Source organism: Canis lupus, chromosome 8 (genome assembly GCF_011100685.1).
Source record: "Canis lupus familiaris isolate Mischka breed German Shepherd chromosome 8, alternate assembly UU_Cfam_GSD_1.0, whole genome shotgun sequence".
NCBI lineage: Eukaryota > Metazoa > Chordata > Mammalia > Carnivora > Canidae > Canis > Canis lupus.
The window spans coordinates 5,793,186-5,814,870 of record NC_049229.1 but is presented as its reverse complement, the minus strand read 5'-3'; the positions used below and the strand labels follow the sequence as shown (position 1 = coordinate 5,814,870).

Here is a 21,685-nt window from a genome sequence, read left to right as displayed (position 1 = left end):
GACTCATCATTAATTTCATGCTCCTCATTTATTAGTGGACCTATTTTCTCTCTGGTACTTCTTTCTCACTGCAGTATTTGTAAAATGCCCTTGTTTTCTTTGAGTCCCCTTTACTGGCTTTATTACATTCTCCTATGCTACTGGTATCTTTCCTATGTTTAATTGATACATCTCTCTTTTTATGCCAAATAGCAATTTTTCCTTCATTGACTTTAATATAAGGTGTTAAAAGACATTCATGTTTACACTTCATATTTGCACATCTCATTCTTCAAATACATTTTAAATCTGCTCTAGTCTACCTAAAATATCAATAGAAGGAGCACTACCAGAAAGAAAATTGAGACAATTCTACATCTTATAAAGGCCTTACTGTATGCAATAAATTTCTTAATCCTTAATTAGAGAAGAGATTCATAATAGTTTTATCGGTTAGGCTGAAACAGAGCAGTATTTAATAACGTCCTTAGCTAGGGCATCCAGCAAAGCCGAGGTATAGAATTTCAATCGTTTAACTTGTGGCCATTTGAGGTAGGAGTGTGTAGGGTAAAAGTAGATAGCATGCACCAAGATATGGAAGACTGAGTTCTAGACCATGAACAATCCTAAATAATTTTTAACCAAATCTCTGTTCTTTCTCTCTGCCAGAGTCTCTTCATCTCCATTTTGATTCTCACTTTTCTGTATTCCTTAGAAATATGGGCATAGGGTGGGAAAGGGAGAGGCCTGCATTTGCATGTAGAGCACCTTTGCAGAATCGAGGCAGCAAAAAATACTGTAATCCACGATTCCTACTGAGATACAACAGAGCATTGGATGAGGAAACAGGAGGCCTGGGGTTTTATTGCAGGTTTCCTATTATTTGACTCCTTGGCAAATGAGCTTCCTCATTTGTAAAAAGAGGGAGTTGAATTGGATGATAGTTAAGGTTCTTTCTATTTCTAAGTGGTCTCTATTATTCTTCAACTTCAAAGTCTATTAAGTCATTCGCTGGGAGGTTTATTTATGTATTCCAGTCATTAGGCTCCTGTTAAGTACTTTTAGTCTCCTCCTTGGAACTCTAAATGAGCATGACCATTCCATATACCATATGCGTGCCAGCCCACAAAAGTAAGTCCTGGATTACAGCCTTTATTTGAAGTTAATGCCCGCGGTTCCTGTTTTTCCTAATCTCCCACTGATTTGGGTTTTTATTTCAATGGTACTTAGCTTTGAACTCTTCATATTGAGGTCCCTGCCTTGAGCTGACCTTTAACCTGTCCAGAGTTGGTACCCATGATGGCAATCTGTGGTGTATGGCCTCAGTGTGCAACTCAGATGAACGGGGGCACAACTTTGACTGCAGGCATAGCCTGCTACATGAGAGGGTGCACCGGATTATTATTTATTATATATTTTGTTCTTGGGAAAATGTTTCTCTGAATTACAGCTCTGCCATTTGTAAAAACTGCTAACATACTTTGTCAAAACTGCTGTGAAAATCTGGTGAAATAATTTCTGCAGGGTTTTTTTGTCAAATATCTTATGCATCTCTACGTACAAGTCTCCAAAATGATACCACTGTACTTCGTTCTTTTTAAACTTCCTTCCTTGCTTTTTTTTTCTCTTTAGATGTACATTCACATCTCTCCCACTCCTTGAAATGATCCTCGAAATCATGTCTTTAATTTTTTTTCCAATCTGGTAGGCTCCTTCTCATCCTTCAAGACCCAGCTCAAAGGGTATCTCCTATGTGACATCTTTCTGTCTTTTTCAGGCAGAGAGAGCTGTTCACGTCCATGCTCACTTGTTCCTTTGTTGACACCTGAGAGTTACAGCACAGCAGCAGTCCCATAGGTCCCATAGGCTTCGAGCATTTCTTATGTGATTGCATTGTACTTGCCTTATTTCATCAAAAGAACAGGTAAGTTTATTTTGGTGGAAAACTGGGGGCAAATAATTTGCTGAAAGATCTTCTCATTAGAAAGGGTCTGGACCTAGAGCTGAACCCAAGCCTTCGTCCTCCTACTCTAACATGACCTTCCAAAGCATCCTCAGGAGGGAATTAGTGGAATCCACTCAGATGGTTGTGACTAAGGGCAATAACTCCGTTCTCACCCAAAGCTTTACTCTATTCTCACTATCATGGTTTTATAATGCTAGATTTTCCTGCTCTGTATCTTCTAATGTTCTACTTCTTTGCTATTTCATGTTTTAGGTATCTTGCTTTCTTGTAATGGGTAGGACTTTTTTTGTTTTAAAGATTTTATTTATTTATTCATGGGAGACACACAGAAAGTGGCGGAGACACAGGCAGAGAGAGAAGCAGGCTCCATGCAGGGAGCTGGATACAGAACTCCATCTCAGGACCCCAGTATCATGACCTGAGCAGATGCTCAACCACTGAGCCACCCAAGTCCCCCTGGGTAGAACTTTTAAATAATACTCATGTTAAAATTCTAAGTCTCTCTGTTTGGAATTCCTCTATGTTTATACCATGTTCAGAATTTTTATTTTTTCCTTTTTATTTCCAAGGAAGTTTACCTTCCTTGTAAAATCCCTTCATTTGTGTCTGTACATCTTTATTTGACCGTTGTCTAATTTAGTGTAATGCTGGATGTGGGTATCTCTCTAATCTCCATTGTGGTGGGAGGCGTAATAGAGTCTTCTGGGTTTCTGTCAGGGAAAAAGGAGTTTCCAGATTAATACTAATCTTCAAAAAGAAGCCCTGTGTACAAAAAGAAGCCCTGTGTACAAAGTTCTAGTTGTTCTGATACTTCCCATGATATATTGTGGTACTGGCATTCTCAACTAGAACCATGAAAAATTTGACAGTTTAATGTCCACTGTGTGAAGGCTCTACCTGCATTTTATTAATTTCATTCCTGTACTTTTTTAAACAATTAGATTGTGTCTCCATCTAATGCCAAACAGCCACAAGGTTCAAGTCATCATATGTGCTTCCCTAAGTGTTGCCCTGCTTCCAAGGACTGGTTTATTAGTCTGTTACTAAAGTCTAAGAATAGTACACAGTAAATCTTGATTAAGTAGGTAATGCAACTCAATTATTTATATGAAACATACTCAAGGAGGAAAGAGTAAAAAGTCAGATTAATAAATTCATGGAGACTTTATATAATCCATAATTTGCAACAGATAGATAGGTAAATGATGATAGATAGATAGATAGATAGATAGATAGATAGATAGATAGATATTCATGATGGTTAATTCCAAAATTTTCAGTCATCAAAGAAAAATGCATTTTTGATCCCTATGGTATTAAGGAAAGAGGAACCATGTATTTGAGAACCATTTTCAATAACAAGAATTAAATAGAGGTGTTTGTTTCATTACAGAATTAAATTAGTCAAAATATCCTATTCTTCAAGCATTTCCATTTATCAAGGTTTTACTATGTTTTTTGATAGGAAGTCTACTCAAGACTATCTGAGAAGTCAGTGTATTGGAATGTCACTTACCAAAGATTTCAAATATACTTTTAAGAGATTTTAGACCTTGACTTTTAGGGAAAGTTCTCTGGTCAAAAGACCATTCGCCTGCAGAATGTCACATAGTATCTTAAATAATTGTCACTAAAATCTCATTTCCCTGTCAGGCAGAAATGACATTGTTTCTACGATTGGGTGTATCTAGATACATATGACTAATATGATACAATAAAACCCTGAAATGTGTTGATATATTCAAGGCATGGCTTGAAAAATGAAGAGACCTTCCTAGAATCAAGATAGCCTTGTTTACTGGATCCAACCGCTCTTTAGACACTTGAGCGATTTAGGCAGAGATGCAGTTTTTGGATCCTTTTGTTTTAAATTGTGTCATCCATTACCTAAATGCATTTTTACCCAGCAAGAAATGGCAGAGCCCAGGATTTATAACATCAACACAAAATCAAAATCAAAATCAACACATATAACATCAACACAAAATCACAAAACTATACAACAACACAACATACACAACTATACACAACACTATAACATCAACACAAAATCACAAAAAGATGGTGATTTTGATCATGGTTTTTGAAAAGGTATTAACATGCCTACACATGCCTGTCCTTTCTACACACACCCCCAAATCCCCAAATATAATATGAATATTTTATAGTGATGTTTAGTAATGAGCACCCAATCCAACCTTAAAATGACTCCTCTTTTAATTAGCACATTAGTCACTCAGTAAAAATTGAGTTGGATGAATTATTCAAACAGAATTCAGCAGAGATTCAAGAGCAAATCTTCGAGACTGCAGAAAGAAGGAACAAGGCTGCATGATTGTTTTTCCACTCACAGAAGGTTAAAGAGGGATCCTGCAAAGCTAAGGAGAGGAAGTCAAAAGGGCCATTTGTTAACAGAGGAAGCCCTAGAATGAGTCTAAAGCTGCCAGTGTCGAGGATGACCTTGAAGCACTGATAAACACTAAGCAAAGGGGGGGGGGGGGAGATGTGTTGCTGAAGTAACGCTACTTTATTTTTTGCTCTCATAGCTTAAATTAAACCCCAAAGAATTACTACTGTGTACATTTTGGGATGAACTCTCACTAGGCATTCACCTAGTGCCTAAAATACTTTTGAACTGCAAAGAAACATTCATGTTGAAGTTTTGTTGCCTCAGGATAATTTTGTAATTTAGTGTGGAAGAAATGGTCCGATTAACAGTTGGGACCAGCAGGGGGAAACTAACTGGAGTGAAGAGGTGAGAGAGAGAGAGAGAGGGAGAGAGAGAGAGACAGAACTTTATTCCTCAACCACAAAAAAACTGCTTAAGGGAAGGAGAGGAAGTGGGAAAAAGCAGGGGGAAGTAGAATTCAGTAAGTCAGTGGCAGTGATAATTGGAAATAAAAATGACTTTTAAAATACTGCAAGGCCAAAGTCCATAAAAACAAGCAGGGGAAAATCCCCTCAAGGATTTCGACTTTCTCATGAAATTGTTCAGAAGCATGGACAATAAACAAAGCATGAATCCTGCAGGATAGATCCCTATCGCACAGATTTGGGCGAAGACAAGAAATAACCCAGTCGAGAAGAGAGTAGCCATGAAAGTCAGCCTGGCTCTCCAGGTAATTTATCTGCAAAAGACATTTGGTTGAACTATTTGTTTTTGGTTGCTATTCTCTTTCCATTTCATGTTGCTTTAGTCAGAGAAAAACACTTGAAGGCAGGAAGCCTGCTGGGTTGTACTTTTTTCATGCTGAGTGAGCCATTTCCCTGGGCTCAGTAGGAACTAGTTTGACTTTAGCCTGATGTACAACCTTCAGGAGAGAGGTTGGCTTCAAGAGACTAAGAGTCCTTCTGTGGCCATTTTAAGGAGGTGGGTTATTTTATGACATCTATAGTTGGCCGCAGAATATTTGAAGTAAATTAGGGTTTCGGGAGCATCATCTAGTGGTCAAAATCCATGACAGACTCTTACGACTGACCCAGATTCACTTCCACCCTCAGAATGAATGGTCATCCATTTACCTACATGCCCACCTGAGCTGTCAGACCCACGCTTAATCTGTAGGCCTAACCCAGAAATAATCATCATTTGACCCAAGCATACTGTGCTTCCCATTGATCATTTTTCTGTAATTGTTTGCCTTTAGAATAGGCTTGAATCAAATAAATCTGTTCCTACCTGCAGGATATCACTGAGGGCTGCAGAAAGCTATATAGATCAGGGGTTTCCTTTTCCCACTGGGCCATCACAGGAGGTGAAATTGTGTTCCCAGCTCCAGCCTACAAGGGATGTACAGAGACTGGTTCATTTTAGCTGGAATTATGTTGCCTTTTGACTTATTTATTTGACCCATGCTAATGTGAGTAGATGTATTTGTTGCTACCCTTGTTATCCATCAAGACTTTAAGCAGCCCTGGGAGAATGGGGGATGAGATTGGGTATTTGTCGTTCTGGGAGTACCCTGCATACAGTGAAACAAAAAAAAGTGTCTAAAGTTAAAATTAGAGAATAAGTTTTTTGTTTTTTGTTTTTGTTTTTTTTTTCACATTCTGCAGAGTTAACCACAGTTAATATTTCTGGTAGCTAGTGTTATGTTTTATTCCTTGACCAATTTCAGATAGTCATAACCTCCTGGAAATATGAAGATTTGGGCACTATAACCCTACATCTTATCTCTGATTTTTGTTAACTGTATGATTATTATTTCATTATTAACTTATATCAAATGTATATTCTAACCTACAAATATAAATAATGCTCCTGTTTTCTTTGTCTACAGGTTAGGTCTAATAGCTTAAACAGAATGAAAGCCATATTTTCAGTTTGTTGTTATATAAATGTTATTCACTCTAGATCTCTGTAGTATGACTGAATGGATAGAGAAGAAAATATAATCCTGTCATTAAGTCTCTGCTCCGATGGGAATGATTCATGTGTGAAGGTCCAGTGGATTTCCTTTGAATTTCCCTTCTATTCTCTTTATTTTATCCAAACCTTATTCTGCCCTTGTTTCTTTTGTACCACATCATCTTTTGTTTTGTTTTGTTTTTTTGTATGACTCTTTTGCTGCTTGGGAGTGCTACCTTGAGAGGCTGGGTAATTTAAGAGTCCATGCATGTCCAAAGACGTCTTTATTTTGACTTCACATTGATTGTGGAGTTCATTTGAACTGGAATTCTATTACCTTTTCAGTTGTTTATTTGATTCCTGCTAATATGTTCATTGCTAGTCATGTTACCTATTAAGATTTAGGCAGCCCTGAGGAAATGGGACATGGGGTTATATAAATTTTTTGTGGGTGGGGAGGAAAGATCCACCTGAATGGGGCTGAAAAGCAAAGACTCTAAAATAGGTACTGGCACTGTAAAGGACCAGAAAAATCCATGTTTTCGGGTTGAGAGACCATACTGTCTGTCACAACTCTGCTATTGCAGTACAAAAGTCGCCACAGATGATATGTAAATACAGAGGTGAGACCATGTTCCAATTAAACTTTATGCGTGTACACAGAAATTTGAATTTCATATTGTCTTCATGTATTGTGAAAGTGAATTTTAAAAAATTATTTTAGAATGTTAAAACCATTCTTAACCCTCAGATCACACAAAGGCAGGCAGCACCTGAACCCTGGTCTAGCATGAAAACAGCAAGTAAAAGTTTTCCTTTCATTCCCTGTTCTGATTTAAAACAAAACAAAACAAAACAAAACAAAAACAAAAAACAAAACCTAAACCTAAATACCTAAATAAGTTTCAATTAATTTTTTCCTTAATACTCTGAAGACTTTGTTCTGTTGTTTTCTAGCATCCCAGATTGCTAATGAGAAGTCTAACAGCAGTTTAATTCTCTTTCCTTCACAGGGAACCTACCCCCTCGCTCTCCAAAGATTTAGCATTTCCTCTGGATCTCTGAATTCTCAAAATTCACCAGGATCTTTAAAATGTCTTCTGCTTGAAACTTGGTGGTTTTGTTCTATCAGAAGGCTGTTACTTTTCTTTAACTCAGGGAAATTATGTTGTATATATGTGCCTTTATTGCTTTTTCCTCTCCCTTGCTTTTTCTTTTCTTTTTCTCTAAAATTCCTAATAGGATGAGATTACATTTCTTGTATCTATCATTCATGAACCTTTATTCTTTCTGACTCATTCTCTTGTACATTTCATTCTGGGAAATTTCCTCAATTTGATCTTCTCAGCAATTTCTTATTGTTCTTCCCATTTAATCATTTTATCTCTTCATTGGATTTAAAAAAATGTCCTCGTTTTTAATTTAGAAGAATTACTGTTCACTGACAGTGAATTGCTGTGGTTTATTTTGCTGCTTTGAGTTTTTGGAGCTTTTTCAGAACACAAGGATGACCCACTCATATGCCCATTGTCTTCCCCAAAGGTTTCCTTCTTCTTTGTCTCCTTCAACCTGATTCTCTACACTTTCTTTCAGTAAGTCCTCAAAACTTGCTTCACTTCTGCTTTCTTTTTATTCCTTCTTTTTGCTCCTTCCCTCGCCTTTACCTTCCGATAACTGTTATGGTTTCTCTCTATTTACAAATACTGTTCCTGTCATTTTCTTCTTAAAGAAGAAAGAAATTGAGGTTAATCCTCAGTCTGTTATCTTGAGCAGGTAGGTAAGAAAGACAACAGTGGAAGAGTTGATGAGAGTTTTGGGGAAAAATAAAAAGAAAAGAAAACTGCTTGTCCCTGTGGTACTTCACCTGGGACAAAATGGGAGGAAGTGAGGAGACTGTAGGAAGGGGGTAACTAAATCAAACTTTAGCCCCTTGGCAGTTTTGGGAAGAGGGTAGAAATGGCAAGACCATTCCTAAATAAAGCCAATAAACTTCCAACCAATGTTGTATAGCTAATAGATCCTATTGTTAATGTGGAGCTTCACAAGTTAAGGGGGCAGCACTGATTTGTTATTAAGATGTTGCAAACACATTTGCACCAACCAGTGAATTCAGTTCTATAGAAGAGACCAGGCTAGTTTTATTTGATTTCCCAGAGTCCTAAGTAATTAACCATGAATAGGAACAAGATAGCAAGTATGATAAATCCCACTGACGTCTCCTCTTCTGTATGATGAAGTAACGTCTAGTAATGTCTATTTAATGTTATCAAATCACCCCAGTATCAATGCCAGTAATTTCTCAATTAGTAGACTGTTCCACCATTTTAATGCTTTCTTATTTTTAAAAGCATTTTCATCTTTATGTTCTCTTTGAATGTCATAGGTACTTCACAGTGAAACCACATTTTGGTGTCAAAATATTTGTGATAGTGGCTCAAAGTAGACATGGTTTAATCTCGTTCCCCAGACTCCTTCATGGTGTTAATAATCACCTTCAGAGTGCAGTTTCCTGGCCATTCTGTATCACCTTTATGCTCTTCCTTTTGAATGGTCCACAATTTGCATAAATGGGGCCCAGAAGAGTACTGTGTCTGAGCTTTAGTGATGAACTGGGTGGAACTGGGGAGGAAGAGGAAAAGAGCATTAAAAAAGCTACCCAACCTAAAACACGGAGCTATTCCCAAGCAGAGTGTACAGACTGTGGATGTTCATTTTGTGCTCAAATAAAATCTAATCTCTCTCTCTCTCTCTCTCTCTCTCTCTCTCTCTTTCTCTCTCTTGCTTTATAATGCAGAGCAGATGTAGCAGTTTGGTCTTTTCCTCTGAGCTCTGTGTTGCTGAATTGAATAGTAACTTGCAAACTGATCTGTAGCCCAGGGAAGAAAAACTGAGAAATTAATTCCTCACCCCCTACTCTTTATATCATATGTGTGACCCTTAATTACATTCACAGGGTCCTATTCAGAATGTGTAATGCAGGTTAGGAGACAAGGGAGCTACCAGACAAACCAGACAAAAAAGATAACCTTGCAAAGCTTTTGTTTGTGAAACAATACCATAACCAGTTAGAAGTTTTACAAGGAAAAACTACATGAGAATAATAGGGCTTTGTAAATCAATTTGGGCTTCAGAGTTTCCATTTGGGGTTCACCTATATAAATGAAAGCAGTGACATTAAACTTACTTCAAATTTTAATCAGTGCTGAATTTAAATAGTATCATATATATAATAGAAAACAATGCATTATCTTCTCAAGACAATCTTCTCTCTCTCGGGATGAGGTCATACCCAGACCCCAAACCATCGTTATTGATGTTCAGGGCTAATGTGTTAATTTATATGTTCCTAACAGTTTTTTTTTTTTTTTAAATTCAGGTGTATATCCAACTATTTTAAAAGGATAATAACAGGGAGTATACACCAATCTATTACACCACTTTTCACTCTGTGCACATTTCATATGTGCATATGTTAATGACTTTATAGGAAGGAAAACTCATGAGGACAGCTATTCACTGATCATTAATATCTTTGATATAATCTCACATTTTTCTTGTTAATGTAACTATATAAGCTTGTCTGCTACTTGCCCATAGTACTTCAGCTGGTATCTGATTGGCATGTAACAGAAACTGATTAAAATGTGTTACGATGTCACTCTACCTTTCTGTATCTCAGTTTTCTTATCTACAAAACGAAGGGATAGATTGTCTCCAAATTTCCAGTTGGCACTTAGATTTTTTAGTGGGGAAACTTGGACTCCTCACTTTCAACATACCAGTTGGCAAAATTCACAGAGACTTACTTTGTCTCATTTGAAATCTTAAGATTTGGGAAAATCAAAATTGATCTGCAAATTAGAAAGGAGGAGGTCCCACCCTAGTCTCTTAGCTCCCCAAGTGACTGGTTCTACGCACAGTCAAAAATGTAAATGCTTAAATGGTATGCATATTTGTCTGACAACATAGTCCTTCCTCAATTCAGAAATCATTATGATTGCCTACTATATGCTTGCCTCTCCAGATATACTCCCCATCTGCTTGCTAAATCTTGCTGACAAATTCAAGGAATTAAAGCCCACTGTTCTAAAATTAGATGCAAGATTTAAAAAGCAATTGCCCCAGAGGGACAATCATTAGTTTAAATTTGGGGTAGCATGTAAAATTTATAAAATTGCTTCTGAGGACAGGTTTAATCTCTTGCAATGTTATTTAGGTATGGTTGATATAAGGTACAACTTGACATACACAACGTAATGAGTTTGACACGTGTATATACTTCTAAAACCATCATCGCAATCAACATAGTGAACATTTCTATTACTCCTAGAAGTTTTCCTGTGGCCCTTTGGAATCCAGGCCTCTCTCACATGCCCATCTCTCTCCAGGAAACCACTGTTTTGCTTTCTATCACTGTAGATGAGCTTGCATGACATAGAATTTAATATCAATGGAACCATACTGCATATACTCTTTATAAATGGTTTCTTTCACTCAGCCTAATTATTTTAAGATGCACTCTCTGTTGTTGTGTGTACTGATAGGTTATTCCTTGTTATGGCTGAGATTCCATTGCACGGATATGCCACAATTTGTTTATACATTCACTAATTGATGGAGATTTAAGTTGTTTCCAGTTTGGGGCTACTACAAATAACACTGCTATGAATATTCAAGCACAAGTCTTTGTGAGGTTATATGCTTCCTTTTCTGTTGCATAAATACCTAGGAATGAAATGGCTGGATTGTATAGTAGGTATATGTTTAACTTTTTAAGAAAGACAATTATTGTACAAACTCACTCGTATGTGGAGTTTAAGAAACAAAACAGAGGATCATAGGGGAAAAGAGGGAAAAAAATTAAACAAGACGAAATCAGAGAGAGAGACAAACCATAAGAGACTCTTAATCATAGCAAACAAACTGAGGGTCACTAGAGGGGAAGGGGATAGGGGTTGGGAGCACTGGGTGATGGACTCTAAAGAGGGCATGTGATGCAATGAGCACTGGATATTACATAAGGCTGATGAACCACTGACTCTAGCTCTGAAACCAATAATACATTATATGTTAATTTATTGAATTTAAATAGAATTTTAAAAAAGAAACTGCCAAACTGCTTTTAAAGTTTTGTACTGGAGCACCTGGTTGGCTTAGTTGGTTAAGCACCTGATTCTTAATTTTGGCTCAGGTCATGATCTCAGGGTTGTGAAATTGAGCCCTGCATTGGGTTCTGTGCTGAGTGTGGAGCCCGCTTAAGACTTTCTCTCTCCCTCTCTTTCTGCCCCTCCCCTGCTCATGCTTGCTCTCTATCAGAAATAACTAACAGTGGTCATACTATTTTAAATTCCCACAAGCAGAATGTGACTGTTCCAGTTGCTCTACACCAGAGATAATGTCCCATTAGCCAGATCTGGTCTACCATCTGTTTTTGCTTGGCCCATGAGCTAGGAAAGGCTTTTATATTTTCAAGGGGTTGGGAAAAAATTCAAAAGAACAATAACATTTGTAATATGTAAGAATTATGGAAAATTTGAATTTAGTGTCCATAAATAAAGTTTTATTAAAACATAGCCCTGATCATTTGCAGCTGCCTTTGTGCTCCATGGTTGAATAGCTGTGACTGAGACCACATGGCCCAATGTGGTCAAAATGTCTTCTCATTTTGATATATTTTTAGATTCAGTAGCTAAAATTTTATTTATAATTTGTGCATCTTTTTAAATAAAGAATACTGGTGTGTAGATATGTTTTATCAATGGCTTTGTCTTGTTTGGTATCAGGGTAATACAAGTTTCACAGAATGAATTGGAAAGCTCTCTCCTATTTTTGAAAAGAGTTTGTATAAAAGTAGTATCCCTACTTCTTTAAATGATTGGTAGGATTCACCCTCGAAGCCATCTGGGTTTGAACTTTTCTTGTTCAAAGATAACTAGAGTTTCAATTTCTCCAATAGCTACACAAATATTAAGGTTATCTGTTTCTTCTGGAGTGAGCTTTGGTAGTTTGTCTTAAATTTTTCTGTTCATCTAAATTGTCACATTTATTAGTATAATGTTCAAAATATTCTTTCATTATCTATTTGATCTCTGTAATATCTGTAGTGATAGTTTCTTTTCATCAGACATTAGCAACTTATGCATTTTTCCTTTTTTTCTGTTCAGTCTAGCTGGAAGTTTGTTGTTTTTATCAATTTTATAAAGAGCCTGCTTTTGTTCTATTTATATTCTCTCACTCCTCTCTTTCCTTTTAGTTTTTTTATTTGATTGATTTTTGCTCTTATCTACATTATTTCCTTCTTCATCTTACTTTGGGTTTCATTTCTTCATCTTTGTCTATTTTCATTAGGAAAAAAAACTCAGAACATAGTTTGGAGAACTTTATATTTTGCTACTACAAGTGTTGAATACTAGAAATTTTCCCTTATGCATTGAATAAAATACCACAAATTTTAATATATTATATTACCTTTTTCATTCAACTCAAAATATATTCTAATTTCTCTTGTGGTTTCTTCTTTGAACCACAAGTTGTTTATAAGTTTGTTTTTCAGTTACAATGTATTTGGGGGTTTTCAGAGATATTTTTATTATTTATTTCCAAAATAATTGGAATGTGGTCAGAGAACATATTTTGTAAAATTTGATCATTTTAAAGTTCAATAAATAAATAAAGCTCTCAATAGAGCTGTTTATTGGACTTTCAGAATATGGCTTATCTTAGAAAATGCCTTCTTTATTTGTGCTTAAGGAAAATGTGAGGTGGAATGTCTTACAAATATCAACTACGTCAACTTTCTTCACAATATTATTTGTATTTTCTGTATGTTTATGGACTTTTGGTCTAATTTTCCTATATATTATCTAGAATAGAATGTTGAAATGCCCAGGCATCACAGTGGCTGTCTCTGTTTTTCCTCGCAGTTGTTTCAGTTTCTGCTTATAATTTGAAGCTTATTATTAGATGCGTAAATGTTTAGGATTTTTACATCTTGACCCCTTTATTATTGTAAAATAACCCCCTTAATCCCTGGTAATAGTCGTTGCTCTGAATTCTACTTTGTTTGATATTAAAATAGCTAATCCAGCTTTCTTTTGGTTAGCATTTAGCATATTCTATTTTTTACTGTCCTTGCACTTTTAACCTATTTGCATCTTTGTATTTAAAGTGAATTTCTTTCTACCTCACCGTCATTTTCCTCAATCTCCCATAAATTTTGCAGGGCTTTGGAGCCCAGTCCTATGCTCTACCTATACTCATTTAGATGACAAATACTCCACGTTTTATATCTCTATGCTGAAATTGTGCCTTAACTCCAGATTTTATATAGCTAGCTGCTTACTAAAGATCTCCATTTGGATGTCTAGTAAGCATCTTAGACTTTGTTGGTCCAAAACTAAACTCCTGGTCTTCATCTCCAACCTATAGTCTTTTTTTTTTTAAGATTTTATTTATTTATTCATGAGAGACACACAGAGTGAGAGAGAGAAGCAGAGACACAGGCAGAGGGAGAAGCAGGCTCCATGCAGGGAGCCCGACGTGGGACTCCATTCCGGGGCTCCAGGTTCAGGCCCTGGGCTGAAGGCAGGAGCTAAACCGCTAAGCCACCCAGGGATCCCCCAACCTATAGTCTTTTCTATCTTAGGAAATGGTAAATCTATCCTTTGGCTTGAGTCAAAAATTTTGGAGTCATTTTTTACTTCATTCTTTGATACATACCTTATCTCCATCTCTCATCAAATCCTATTGACCTTACCTTCAGAATATGTTCATATTCCAACAGATCATCACAGCAACATTGCTACCCACAGTGCAAAGCAGCATCATTGCTCTTTCAAATGACAAACGGTCTCATTATCATTTCACCATTTCTACTCTTACCTACCTACTCTACTTTCTGTATAGCTGCTAAAATGATCCTTTCAAAACTTAAATCAAATCATATTTTCTCCTCTATTCAAAACCCACTAATGACCTGCCCTTTCACTCAGAGTAAAAGCCAAAGTCCTTACAATCACCTCAGATTGCCCTATGGCTTTTTTATTATATCCTTCAGCTCTTTTTCAAATGTCAACTCCATAATAAGGCCTTTGCTGACCACTCAATTGAAACTTGTAAAACATCTCCCAAGACCTGGCACTGTCCATTTTCCTCCAAGCTTTATTCATTTTTAAAAGAACTTACCACATCATTGCATACCATGTATTTTATCTATTTATTTTTTATGGTCTGTCTTTCCTAATAAAAGATGAACTCACTGAGAACAGGGTTTTTTCTTTTTTCTGTTTTCTTTCATATTGTAATCCTACCACATGGAAGAGTACCTGGTACTTAATCAATATTAGTTGAAGAAAGAAACAAAACTTTTAGAAACTAAACAATATACTGAGTTTTCAAAACTACATTTGCTAAATATAGAATATTAAAAGTTGTATATGACTCTCACAATTTTGTTCATACTCCTAAGGTATCCACTTATTGCTAACCAAATTAAAGCATGAGTGTCTATTCAATAGTGATGTTGACTAAGGCATGAGAGTTTATTGTGCATGTGTGTGCGTGCATGCACCCTTTGTTCATCACCTCTGCCCACAATATATCATTATTTTGCTCAAGATTCATAATGGCTCCAAACTTACATACACACACACTACCTTGACTTAGGCACACCTTCCTTTCTAATGTAGTTTACCTCACTTCTTACCAAGGACCCATCATTTCTTTAACTCCTTTTCCTGTCTCTAAGAGCACTAAGCCATCACCTGTGAGTTTTCCTCATCCAGAATGTCCTGACATTTCCCATCTATCTTAGAAAACTCTCACTGTTTGCTTTGACAGATGCATGCAATATTGACTTGCCTCTTCTCCGTAGGCTTATAGACATCATTGTTTGTATCATTCATGTAACATTTATCCTAACTTGCCTTATATTGAAGCATGTGTGTCATATGGCTCCATCGTCCTTCTAAAATATCTTCCTGGAAGAGATAATTCTGACCGAATTTAGCTACCTTATCTTCCTTGAGTTTATATCCCTAATGATGAGCACTGAGGGGAATAAACTTACAACCTAGCATATTGATGCTATTCTAAATTCATGACATCCAACTTCCACTGGGCTGCCATTGAGTTCCTAATTAGTTCTTGATCTCATTTCTTTGTAACAGCTATTTCCAACCTTCTCCTTTTTTCCTTAAACCTCTGTTCCTGCCAGTTTGCTTCTTACCCCTCAGCATATGTCTTAGCCTCCTACTTTAAGGAGAAAATAGAAGCCTACTACCAGTGTTCTCAACTTCATGCAACCAAAGCAGTTTCTTTGCACCTGCACTTATCCTCTCCTCCTTTCTCTCCATTTCATTTCAGTACATGAATTAACTGTCTAGTGCTAATGTCTCTACCTGGGCTCTTGATCTCTTTCCTTTTCACCTTTCAGCATTCTCCCTCAATGAATGGGGGAGGATTCCTTCTCCTGTACCTTTAGCTCTACCATTTTTTTTGAGCTTACTCCCTATCAGGACTAACCATGCTCAAGTGTTGCCTAACTTTATAACAACCTCTTTGAAAACACATTATTCTCCTAGCCACCAAGTCCTTATCATCTTTCTTTCATAGAAACAGAATTTGAAAGTGTTAAACATCTTTATGGCTATTCTCTTCCCTCTCATACTTCAATCCACTATGCAAATTTTCCTCAACTTCTGATTGGGTTATGTTCCAATAAATCCATTTTAAATTGAAAACATCCTAAGTAAAAAATGTATTTACTATGCCTAATCTACTAAACATCATGGTTTAGCCTAGTTTAGCATAGCCTGCCTTAAATATGCTCAGATCACTCACCTTAACTTGTAGTTGGGCAAAACCATCCAGGACAAAATCTATTTTATAAGATAGTGTTGGATGTCTCATGCAATTTATTGAATACTGTACTGAAAGTGAAAAATGGAATGGTTGTGTGGACACCGAATCATTGAAAGTGTATAACATGAATTGTTTACCCTTGCAATTGCAGGGCTGATTGAGAGCTGTGGCTTGCTATCCATCCAACATCATGAGAGTACTACACTACATGTGACTAGTCCAGAAAAAGATCCAAAAAATTCAAGTATGGTTTCTACTGAATTCATATCACCCTAGCATCATTGTGAAGTCAAGAAATCATAAGTCAATTTATCATAAGTTGAAACTGTCTATAGCCTAGCTTTCACCCCTACCACTATACTGAAACAGTTATTTTAAATCTTCAAATAAAGTCTTACTTTGTAACATGATGAATAATACTTAGAATCCTGCATTTTGATCCCCTGTATGTCTTCCTCAGTGTTTCTGTTCTTACTCTTCCCCTTCCTCCAAACACTATGCACCACAGTTTCTTATAAATCTTAGAACATATAATGATGTCTCTCCTTCTCTGACCTTCAGGATTTCATATCTTATAATCTTTGCTGATTGGTTAGCATTCATATATTTTCCAAGTCTCATTTGGGAAATTGATTTATTCAGAAAATTTCTCTTCTTGATTTTTTCCCAAGTCTGAGGTTAAAGTTGTCCAGTATGTTGTCCCATAGCAGGCCATACTCCTCACATCGTAATTGTTCATTTAATTGTCTATATCCTCCACTAGATCACAAATTTCATTATGGCATAAAGCTTTGTTTGTCATTGTCATCCATGGTTCCCAAATATGATGCTCTAGGCCAGTAAACACATACACACACACACACACACATACACGCACACACTGTGACTTTAGTCACTGTGATATTTGCAATATACATATATTGTGTGTGTGTTTATATACATAGTAATTTCTAACAATAGACTTTTCATGTTCTCATTTACAAACAAATAGAATTTGTGAAGCAAAAGATGAAAACATTTTGATGTTTTCATAGGTTACACTGTCACTGTAAGTTGTCACACTGGCTTAACATTTTTGAAATATAAGAGAATCCCTTCCGTAGCTATTTTTAACTACAAAATATTTTTCCAATAATATAGTCAAAATTTAATATAATATGCATGTAATATTAATATATACTAATGTAGTATAGATATTAACTAAATATTAGAGTACCCAGGACTTAGTCCTTGATCCTCATCCTTTTCCTGTCCATCATTCTTTAGATTTTCATAATCAATCTCTTTGTTTAAATATTCTAACAGTTACCTATTGCTCTGCAGCCAATCACCCCAAAATTTGGTGGTCTAAAACATAATTTATTGTGTTTCATGGTTCTGTGGAAGGTTATTCCTAACTTACTCACATGACTGCAGTCAGCTGAAAGGTATATTGGAAGGTCCAGGATGGCCTCACACATCGGGGTGGCAGTTGATTCTGATTGTCAGCTGGTATGTTTTGGTTCTCCTGCTTGTTGCCTCTCATCTTCCTGTTGGTCAGACTGGCATCCTTATGTGGCAGTCTCAGGGCAGTGTTCTTAAAAGGGTAGAAGGGAAAGCTGAAAGGCCTGTACAGATCTAGCTCGAAAGTCATATTATCCCTTCTGGCACAGTCTGTTGGTTGTAGTAAGTTGCAAGACCACATTCAAGAGACAGGAAAATAGATTTCACATTTTTGGTGAAAGGAAAAAAAAGTCCTATCACAAAAGTACAGGCAAAATGCTCCAAAAACCACCTTCCCCATCCCAATTAATAGCAAATCCATCCCTCTCTCTACCTGTTCTGGCAAAAATCCTTGATGTTGTCCTTGTCTAGAATGACTATATAATTTATCATCCAAACTGGGTTACACTTGGAAGAGAAAACAGAAGTGAAAAATAATTGAAATTATATAATTTTTGAAATGGGTATTTTGCAATGGAAAATTAGACTTTATTGCAGATCTAGAAAATAATTCATTCATAACTACTTTTGAAAACACATTTCTAAAGTAAAATTTACATATATCCTTATATATAGAAAATATGAAACAGTAATTTGAATTACTGATACAGTCAGTAGATTCTTCTCTGTATAATATAGTATTTTTAAATGAGAAAAACACTATATCCACAAGTGTCAAGAAACCAGGAAGCTCAGAGTAAATTCTATTAAATGGAAGAGATCTCAATTCTGCTTTCTTTCATTAAAGTATACATATAGTTCATTTAAAATAGGCCACAAATTCGTTTTGCCTCCATCAAGTGCCTCCATCAAGAGGACCTTTCTTTGATAAATATTTTTATGATAAAAATTTGTCAAACCATTTTCTCTACATATACTTCTTTTGAGTGTTGCTCCAAATTTAGATACCGCAAAACCATAGGACTTTGCAATTTTATCCCACTGGCACAGAATATATAAATATACAATTAAAAGTTCTATGAAATGAATCCTTCTACACTTGGAATATTTCAAAGTAAAGTTGTAAAATTTCAAAATGAAATTGTGTACTTCATTTGATCCATCATCATTTATTTTGTCTGTTATTCTTTCGTTTTTATAGAGATAAATATAAAAGTCTTTCTGTTTTCAGGCTTTAGTTTTATTAGCTGCAATACATTAAAAACTTCAGTAGCTGGAGTTTTGTTTTGTTTAGGTTTTCTCATTACTGAATACTTCAGTTAAACACTTCCAATGCTTTTGAAGACAAGAATTAGAAGACACAGTCAGAAAAGTTTCATTGCCATTTGGAATACTTAGTAGTATTTGAAGGAATCAACTACAAACTACAGATTTCACTAATTTGCCGACAGCAGCTATCTGTCTTTTTAAAAAATTAAACATCAGCTTTATAGCTCAGTTTTTCTCTGTGTCTATAAATTATGTGTAAATTTTGACAACTTTCATTTTTATTTTTAGAATATCACCCCAAATTTGGACTCAATTTTGAGTTGTATATATTCTACAATCAATTCCAATATACTTCTACTTCATGAGTATCTTAGTAAGCATGTTGTTATTTTCATTTTGATTATGAAACTGTATTCCCCAAAATCTCATTCAAATTTTCACTGTAAAACAAATAATTCTATCTTTATTGCTGCATTTAACCAAGTGGAATTTGAAATAATGTCAGAAATTTCACCTTCAAAGAAATGAAATTTTAAAAGCTTTACTTTGAACTGAAGCTGAATAAAGTAATCAAACCATTACTGAATTAATGGATTTTCTATTTGAAAAATTTGATGACACTCATAGGGCACCAACATCACTTAAAAGCTCTTCAGCTGTTGAACCATAAGAAAACTTGAAATGGAAGATGAGCAAAAGTAGTTTAAAATAATGAACATTGATCTAAATGAAAAGTCATTCTTCATTTAGTGATCTGTGAACTTGTATTTGGCAGGTGCACATATAAAATCGTTTTGAAGGACAATCTTCTTTAAAAAAATAAACCTTAAGGTTGATGCTGATACTTCATCACAATTTTGCCCTGTTTTTATTTTCTTTTTTTAAAAAAAAATCTCAGCACCAGTATCACCCCATTTGATGTTGGTAGAATCTAGGGTCTCAATCCTGGAAGATGGAGATGGGCTTTCTATGATGACACGTCTCCAGTTTTCAGCCTTGACTGTGTGCTGTTGAATTTTCTGTGAGTGGAATCTCATGGGAACATGTTCACCATTGTGTCCTGGGGGCATAGCTGGCACTGTACCAGGAGATACAGCTCTGTGTAGAATGAGGAGGAGCAGAAAACTATCCTCTGTTTTTCATGGGACTTGTAGTATCATTAATATCCCCATGAAAGATGGTAAATATCATCAAGAGTTTATGCAGGTTGCATATTTATCATCAAATTTCTTGAGGAATGGAGACTCTGTACCCCTTTTTTGAAAATTGCTAAACATGAATTTAGTGTTTTCTAGTTTAGTGAGACCAAAAAAAGCTTATTGGAAAGAATTACAAAATAGTAAAAAATAGTTTTAGATCTATGCCATATAATAAATGATAATAATATATCATAGATTATAATAATATATAATAATATATCATATCATAATAATATATCATAATAATATCATAGATTATCAAACTATGTAGCAAGCATACTCAGATTCCTTTCTACACAGGAATAGCTAATTTCTAATCTCCTCTCATATTTCAGAAGTCACTGTGACCGTGGACACTACTGACTGGTGGTCTGGGGGCATAGCATGTCTCCCGGCCTAGTGGGATAACTGGTTACTATCAGGTAGTCAGTAGGAAGGATGGTACTGAATACTTCTGTCCACTGGAGAGCATGGAGTTACTGTTTCTAAGGGAGCACACTTTGATCAAAGAAGCATAAAGTCTTTTCTTCTTTCCACCCCACACCCAATCCATCAGCACATCCTGTTTTCTCTATCTGCATCACTTGTCTAGAATCTTACCATATCTTGTGATCTCCTTGACTACCTCTATGGTTCAAGTAACCATTTTACATAGCCTGGATTCCTGTGCTAGCCTCTTATCTGGCCTCCATGCTCTACTTTTGTCCCTCAAAAGTCTATTTTCAATACAGTAGCTTAGTGAAATTCTAAAAATTTAAGTTAACACCTTTCATTCCTCTATTAGAAACCCAGTAATGGCTCTCTAGTTAGCTCAAAGTAACCACCAAAATGCTGCTCTTGAACTCCACACCCTTCTCTATTTGGCACCATTCCCCTTTTATGAGCCACGTCCAGCCACAGACAATTCTTTGAGGGCCTTTTGTCTAACTGGTGCTTTTATTTGGAATTCACCTTCCCTGTATATTCTCTTGGCAAAATCTCCTCACCTTATTTCAGAACACAAATGTAAATCGCATCTCCTCAATGGGTTTACTTTATTATTCTACTTAATACAGCTATCTGAACACACCCCTACCTTACTATGAGGGTCTGTACTCTACTACTTTTCAGCGTCTATACACTATATGAGCTCCAGTACTGGTCAGCTTAGCCTATCATATTACTGTCATACCGTAGTAACACAACACCTCCATTACTTACAGCAACATTTTACATCATAGATTGACTGAGGCTGTGCTTCAATATCACTTTCATTCTGAATATTCAATGCTGAATTGTCTTTTTCACCTGGTAGAAAACAGAGGCTCCTGCTTGGAATAGCATCCATTATTCCCACTGACATTTTATTAGCTAAAACAGGTAATATGGCCAAACTTGAAGTAAAAAAATGTAGGAAGAAAATCCTCCATAGAAAGGGGCTTAATACTAGTTGATGTTTTTTATTTATTGTGATCCCCCCTAGCACCTCAAGGGCAGGGCTCTTTTTCTCTTTTGTTCATGTTTTTTTCTCCCCCTGGTAAGTATTGAGAACATAGAACAGACTTGACACATGGGACCTATTAAGTAAAATTTTATTGAATAAGAAAATGAACAAAAATGCACCACTATATGGTTTTACATTTCCAAAACTATCTAAAGCTCTTTAGAGTTGCCATGGCTAACTATAACTTAAAAAAAAAA

At 35.9% G+C, this 21,685-nt stretch overlaps 1 long non-coding RNA gene across 1 annotated transcript in view; it reads left to right on the top strand.

Annotated features, from left to right (window-relative positions):
- Positions 1-1,761: 1,761 nt before the first annotated feature.
- Positions 1,762-21,685, top strand: part of LOC102153196 — a 57,690-nt gene continuing 37,766 nt past the window's right edge. Inside the window, exon 1 of the long non-coding RNA XR_005362815.1 lies at positions 1,762-1,903. This is a non-coding gene — a long non-coding RNA (uncharacterized LOC102153196). The remainder of the gene's footprint in view (positions 1,904-21,685) is intronic.